Genomic DNA, 8,206 nt, shown 5'->3' with positions numbered 1-8,206 from the left:
TCAACTGAAGTTCAAGCAAATTCAAGTGATATCCTCAAAACTGGGGGCATTGAAGCTAAGCAATCTTAGGGGGCGTAATTAAATCCTTGAGGCATTACTGTTTTAAGGAAAAAGTCCAGTGTTTACCAATTGAAAAACTATTCCTCGAAAGGATAGACTTACCAAACAAAATATTAACTAAGTCAGAAGCATCACTGTGTTTGTCAGTATAGTCAGTCAATCTTTGTTATTCTAAGTTCACTCCTTCAGGGCTGCTCAATCCTTTGAGTAGTGCCTTTCATCTAAGTTTTCTCTTTAGAAAGAGTCAATCGTCGTTCCTATGTCCAAATGATGTAACTGTCTTGGTGAAGGAGGCCCGGCCTAGGCAGCTCCCTGCAATTATACCTGAAAGGGTTCGAGAATCTAGTCAAACAGCTACATTTCAAAGAAGATCAACTCAGAAGAGTTCAGAAGTAGAAACATCAGAAAGCCCAGCTTCCGTAAAAAGATCATACCCCAGGAAGGCACCTTAAGCTTGGAAGAGCCCCAGATGCAATGGTGGTTGAGCCAATTTCTCAGAAAGATGAACCATTAAAATTCAGAATTTCCTTCCGGTTAGTTAAATACTATCCTGGTCAAGAAATGTTCATCTAAGCACCTGTCAAAAAACAGATCCCGCTTTTCCATGTTAGAGAGCCGTTGTTCTAAATTACCAATTTCAAGTATCTTGTTCAAGGTTTCAGTTATCAAAATCCCCAGAAGACAAGACCAACAGTCTCATTGAGAAAAATCTTGTTGAAGTTTCATAAAAGTGTTCCTAATCCATTCTTGTTACTAATGGTTCTTCGTTCATAAGGTTGGTCGTCTCATCATTCGTCAAAGTCTTGGTTTCCAATATCTTTACTGGGCACGATCTATAATGTCCCCGATTTCATTGAGTTCAAAAAAAAAAAAAAAAAAAAAAAAAAATCCAAAATTCATCAAATCCAATCCCCGATTCAAACAAATCCAATCTTACGTCAAATTCAAGTTCATGAAAAATCTCATGTCCTCTTTGAGCCCTTTTGTGAAAGGTGCCTCATTTCTCGAGTCCATTTGTGAATGGTCTCGTCTTCTCCTTGAACCCGTTTGTGAACAGGTTTCTCATTCTCTGAGTCCATTTGTGAATGCTCTAATGTCCTCTTTGAGCCCGTTTGTGAACGGTGCCTCTGTTCTCGAGGCCATTTGTGAATGGTCTCATCTTCTCCTTGAGCCCGTTTGCGGACGGTACCTCATTTTCCAAAAATAAAAAAATTTATCAAATCCAAATCCTTAATTAAAAAAAAAAATAAAAAAAATCCAATCCTACGTCAAATTCAAGTTCATAAAAAATCTCTAAATTCTTCGAGCCCGTTTGTGAACGGGGCCTCATTTCTCAAGTCCATTTGTGAATGGTCTCGTCTTCTCCTTGAACCCGTTTGTGAACGGTGTCTCATTCTCTGAGTCCATTTGTGAATGGTCTCATCTTCTCCTTGAGCCCGTTTGTGAACGGTGCCTCATTTTCTGAGTCCATTTGTGAATGGTCTCGTGTCCTCTTTGAGCCCGTTTGTGAACGGTGCCTCATTTCTCGAGTCCATTTGTGAATGGTCTTGTCTTCTCCTTGAGCCCGTTTGTGAACGGTGCCTCATTTCTCGAATCCATTTGTGAATGGTCTCGTCTTCTCCTTGAGCCCGTTTGTGAATGGTGCCTCATTTCTCGAGTCCATTTGTGAATGGTCTTGTCTTATCCTTGAGCCCATTTGTGAATGGCGCCTCTTTTCTCGAATCCATTTGTGAATGGTATCGTCCTCCTTGAGCCCGTTTGTGAATGGTGCCTCATTTCTCGAGTCCATTTGTGAATGGTCTTGTCTTCTCCTTGAGCCCGTTTGTGAACGGTGCCTCTTTTCTTCGAGTCCATACAACTATGGTCTCTTATCCTCTTTGAACATCATACATCTATGATGTCTCATTTCCTTGGAATCCGTACAAATACGGTATTTCATTCTCTTCGAGTCCATACAACTATGGTCTCTTATCCCCTTTGAACATCATACAACTATGATGTCTCATTTCCTTGGAATCCTTACAAATACGGTATTTCATTCTCTTCGAGTCCATACAACTATGGTCTCTTATACCCTTTGAACATCATACAACTATGATGTCTCATTTCCTTGGAATCCGTACAAATACGGTATTTCATTCTCTTCGAGTCCATACAACTATGGTCTCTTATCCCCTTTGAACATCATACAACTATGATGTCTCATTTCCTTGGAATCCGTACAAATACGGTATTTCATTCTCTTCAAGTCCATACAACTATGGTCTCTTATCCTCTTTGAACATCATACAACTATGATGTCTCATTTCCTTGGAATCCGTACAAATACGGTATTTCATTCTCTTCGAGTCCATACAACTTTGATCTCTTATCCCCTTTGAACATCATACAACTATGATGTCTCATTTCCTTGGAATCCTTACAAATACGGTATTTCATTCTCTTCGAGTCCATACAACTATGGTCTCTTATACCCTTTGAACATCATACAACTATGATGTCTCATTTCCTTGGAATCCGTACAAATACGGTATTTCATTCTCTTCGAGTCCATACAACTATGGTCTCTTATACCCTTTGAACATCATACAACTATGATGTCTCATTTCCTTGGAATCCGTACAAATACGGTATTTCATTCTCTTCGAGTCCATACAACTATGGTCTCTTATCCCCTTTGAACATCATACAACTATGATGTCTCATTTCCTTGGAATCCGTACAAATACGGTATTTCATTCTCTTCAAGTCCATACAACAATGATCTCTTATACCCTTTGAACATCATACAACTATGATGTCTCATTTCCTTGGAATCCGTATAAATACGGTATTTTATCTTGCCTAAGCCCATTCAAAAATGATGCTGCATTTTCATTAAGAATCTTTCAAAAGTCATCCATTATTCTCTCTGAGACCATTTGAAAATGACGTCTCATTTCCTCTGAAGCTGTTCAAAAGCGATATTCCTTTCCCTCCGAAAATCCATTTGAAAATGGTATCCCATTTCTCTCGTTGCCAGCGGCACCGCAGCGGGTTTGTTTTATTGCATTCCAATTCTAGGATTTCATCTAAGGTCTTGCATTATATTAGGTTGCATTGTGTTTAGGGGGTTCCTTTGTCGATTAAAGTTACGCAAAATGGTTCTGTCATTTTAACTTTGGTATTCGATGACTACGTCGTCTCTACCAAAGAGGGGCATCTGTAGACACCCACATTTTGCTTTACTTTAACCAACAATAACCTAATATATGTTTTAGGTCATTAATATCTTGATCTGACTTTACGGATCATCAATCGGGACAAAATAAGATAGGGTCACTTCATAGCCCGAACCCTGATTCCATTCCGAGACCCGATTTCCGTAAATCGTTAGATCAATGGCAGATCTTGACCTGGGTCTAACCATCCAAAACCACCTAACCTCTCCTCTCATCCTAACCATCCAAACCTCACCTAACCTCACCTAACCTCTCCTCTCATCCTAACCATCCAAACCTCACATAACCTCACCTAACCTCACCTAACCACCTAACCTCACCTAACCTTACCTAACCTCACCTAACCTCACCTAACCTCCTATCCCATTCTCCTATAAATACCCTCTCATCCCACCATCCAAAAAAAAAGAAGAAAAAAGAACCCCTCTCTTAGAAAATTCATCCCTCTCCCTCATCTCTTCAAGGGTTCGGCCATCCTTGCCGGATCGGGTGATTTTATACGTTGGGTGATATATATCAAAAGCAGTCATTATCAAGCAAGGAATCATCTTCAAGGAATTACCATCAAAGAAAAATCAAACACAAAGTGGGTTTCCAAAGAGGTAGGCATTTATTTCAATTCTATGTAGGGTCTGTTTTCATGCATATCTTTTACTTTAAAAGAAAAACCATGTTAGGAAGCATGTAGGGTCTGTTTTCCCCCTGGTTAGCCTCTGGTTAGACCCTGGTTGCACCCAGGTTCGCTGCTGGTTGCACCCAGGTTCGATGCTGGTTGCACCCTGGTTCCCTACTGATTCGCACCCTGGTTCCCTGCTGGTTGCATCCTGGTTCCCTACTGGTTCGCACCCTGGTTCCCTACTGGTTCGCACCCTGCTTCCCTGCTGGTTGCACCCTGGTTCCCTACTGATTCGCACCCTGGTTCCCTGCTGGTTGCATCTTGGTTCCCTACTGGTTCGCACCCTGGTTCCCTACTGGTTCGCACCCTGCTTCCCTGCTGGTTGCACCCTGCTTCCCTACTGGTTCGCACCCTGGTTCGATATTGGTTCGCACCCTGGTTCCCTGCTGGTTCGCACTCTGGTTAGACCCTGGTTGCACCCAGGTTCGCTGCTGGTTGCACCCAGGTTCCCTGCTGGTTGCACCCTGGTTCCCCTGCTGGTTCGCACCCTGGTTCCCTGCTGGTTCGCACCCTGGTGCACCCTGGTCCGCACCCTGGTTTGTACCCTGCTTCCTCCTAGTTAGACCATGGCTAGTCTCGGGTTTGCTCCTAACTTAGACCCGACTCACTTGACCCTAACCATTAACCCAATCCAACCAAGTCATATCCCAACACAATCCGAGTCGCATGTCTGAATCCATTTGGCCGAATCTCATAAGCCCGCCCACTTTGAATTCCGAAAATTCAAACCCTTGATGATTCCAATATGCTCAATTCTTTGATGCAAATTCCCAATTCCAAAATCCCATTGCTATATCAATGTTTTTGAATCTCAAGTCCAATGCTCAAATACAAACCCGATTCCTGATCCAAATACCAAACCTGTTTTCCAAAATCCAAGCAACCTCCCCAGCGGAACTACGTGTGGCTTGATCCCCATCGCGGGGTACGTAGGCAATTTGGCACTCCCAAGTTCAGTCGCACCTTTCTCTATCTTTCTCATTCCCTCACACTATTTCATCATCTCTTCCATCCCTTTTTTCACTAACCTCAAGAACTGAAATCGATTCACCTCGTGTCTCTCGGAACCGTTGGATTACGGTTTCCGTCGTAAGGACCCTTAGAGCCCAATTTAGGAACACCGGTGTCGTGTCGTGTCCTAAGTTTTAGGGAGTCTTAGGTTTTAGGGAGTCCTAGAGTTAGGAGTCCAGCCTCATCACGGACGTTTGCTATGTATAGCAACCGTGCCATAGGTCTAGTTACACTAGTCACCCAATCTTTCCCTAGGACAAGCCTAGTAAACTAGGATGTAGGCAAACCTGCATTAGTCTAAGGGACCATTTGCATTTAGATGAGAATCATATAGCATCTTAGATGAAATCTTAAGATAATAAAATCCTCAACTTGAATTAAATAACTTCTCCTAAAACTGTTGAAACAGTCAATCCCGTCTAGGTCGGTGTCCTAGTTGAGTTAGGCATAAGTAGCTTAGCTTAGGTGCACCGAACTACGTCGACTCTGATCCCAGTGAGGCTTGGGTACGTAGGCAGCTTGGATGTCTGATGGCATACCACCCGCGAGTCGGCACCACAAACAAATTGTGGTGTTTTGTATATTAATTTTCTTGTAAATGCTTAATCAAATCACTTAGGACTTTCCATGAAATTAGAATTTTAGGAGAACTTTCACTTAGATTGAATCCAGACAAATTAATAAATCAAGATACACATTTAGGATTCACATTGAAATTAGATCATAGGATGCATGTCACTTAGTTCGCACATTAACATAGAGTTGAATGAGCCATTTAAAATAAATTTAAAAGAGTTAGCTTTTGGAATCGAAGACCGATTATCGGGCAAGAATGGTGCATGTGGTGGATAACTCCCCATACCTTCCATTCTCGTAACCAGGTAGCGAGTCTAGATTTCTGGTTAATTACGGGTCCTAGATCCCACATCTAGGTGGCGACTCTGTCAGTCTCTTTCGTGTGGAATTCGGATTGCCTTAGTGATCCCAAGTTCACAGGAAAGATTAATTCAAATCAATAATAAAATGCACACGCCAATCGCGTGGATACGAGAGACCAAGAGAGAGAGCGCGGCGGCTCGCGCGCCACGCCCCTCTCGCGGGATCGGGTACCACAAATAGACTCAGAAAATAAGACACCGTTCATAAACGGGCTCAACGACAATATGAGACCATTCACAAATGGACTCGAAAAATGAGACACCGTTCACAAACGGGCTCAAAGAGGATATGAGACCATTCACAAATGGACTCAGAAAATGAGACACCATTCACAAACGGGCTAAAAGAGGATATGAGGTCATTCACAAATGGACTCAAAAAATGAGACACCATTCACAAACGGGCTCAAAGAGGATATGAGACCATTCACAAATGGACTCAGAAAATGAGACACCGTTCACAAATGGGCTCAAAGAGAATAGAAGGCCATTTAGAAATGGACTTGGAAAATGAGACACCATTCACAAACGGGCTCAAAGAGGATACGAGACAATTCACAAATGGACTCGAAAAATGAGACACCGTTCACAAACGGGCTCAAAGAGGATATGAGACCATTCACAAATGGACTCGAAAAATGAGACACCATTCACGAACGGGCTCAAAGAGGATATGAGGGCATTCATAAATGGACTCGGAAAATGAGACACCGTTCACAAACGGGCTCAAAGAGGATATGAGACCATTCACAAATGGACTCGAAAAATGAGACACCTGAAATTAAGGTCTATGGAACGAAGAGGGGGGTGAATTGGTTTTAACAAAAATTTATCCCATTTTAAAATCAAAGTTTTAACCTAATTCATTTTTTCTTCTCTTGCTTAGTTTTTTATTTTTTTTGGTTAGTTCAAATAATGTCAAAGTAAAAGGAAATACTAAACCAAAAACAAAAAATAAGAGTGCAAGAATAAGAGAAGAAACACACCGATGTATAGTGGTTCGGGCAAAGCCCTACTCCACTCTTCTTAAGATCATCCTCAAGGATTTTCACTATTGAGACCTCCACGATGCCCAGCTCCGAGGCGAGTACACTCTTAAGCGTATTAAATATGGATGCTGTTGCCACCTTTACACCGACTGTCCTTCTTCGCCGAGTTCTAAGCGCTACTCCCTAGGGTATTAAGATTATGATGCCCTAGCCACCTTTACAATGAATGGAAAGAAGATTGCTTGGCATCTCTTGAAGGCTTGATGCACAATGATTGCTCCTTGAATATTCTCCACAAAAGGATAGCAAATAAAAGCCCTAAATCCAAACTCTAATGATTTGCAAGTGCTAGGCAAGTTTGGTGGAGAAGAAAATAAAAGCTTAAGCCAAAAAGGTTTTCAAATTCTTTGAATGCTTAAGGTTGTTTTTCAATCATTCAAGAGAGGTAGATGAACCTCTTGAATGTGAGCCCTTAAAATGATATGACCGTTTGCAAGTGCTAGGCGAGTACACTCTTAAGCGTATTAAATAAGAATGCCCTTGCCACCTTTACACCGACTCTCCTTCTTCGCCGAGTTCTAAGCGCTACTCCCTAGGGTATTAAGATTAGGATGCCCTAGCCACCTTTACAATGAATGGAAAGAAGATTGCTTGGCATCTCTTGAAGGCTTGATGCACAATGATTGCTCCTTGAATATTCTCCACAAAAGGATAGCAAATAAAAGCCCTAAATCCAAACTCTAATGATTTGCAAGTGCTAGGCAAGTTTGGTGGAGAAGAAAATAAAAGCTTAAGCCAAAAAGGTTTTCAAATTCTTTGAATGCTTAAGGTTGTTTTTCAATCATTCAAGAGAGGTAGATGAACCTCTTGAATGTGTATTTATAAGCCCTTAAAATGATATGACCATTTGGGGGTGGAAGTATCAAAAAGACCCCAAAAAACAACTAGTCGTTTGAAATAAAACGACTATATTTTTTTTGCTGTCGCGACGTTCTCGGAACTCCGAGAACATTTCTCGAAGCTCCGAGAAATTCTCGGAGTTCCGAGAAAAACTCTCGGAGTTCCGTGAAAACTACCAGCTTACTACTGTTGCTGGTGCTGCAGAAGTAGCTGTATGGTGCATAGGCTTTTTACCTTTAGAACTGGAAGGCGATGGCCCGAGTTTCTCGGCAAGTTAGGCTTTGATGGCCTGATTTTCATCTTTGATCTCTTGTAATTGCTGGAGAACTAAGGCAAGAGTTTCAGCAACAGTAGCGAGCAGAAGATTCTCTTAGTTTTTTGCCATGGGTGAGGAGAAAGAAGGGGACGACG

Source organism: Tasmannia lanceolata, unplaced genomic scaffold, assembly GCF_043159265.1.
Source record: "Tasmannia lanceolata isolate RefF3 unplaced genomic scaffold, GAP_Taslan_0.1 ptg000012l, whole genome shotgun sequence".
Lineage (NCBI taxonomy): Eukaryota > Viridiplantae > Streptophyta > Magnoliopsida > Canellales > Winteraceae > Tasmannia > Tasmannia lanceolata.
This window is presented reverse-complemented; position numbering follows the sequence as displayed.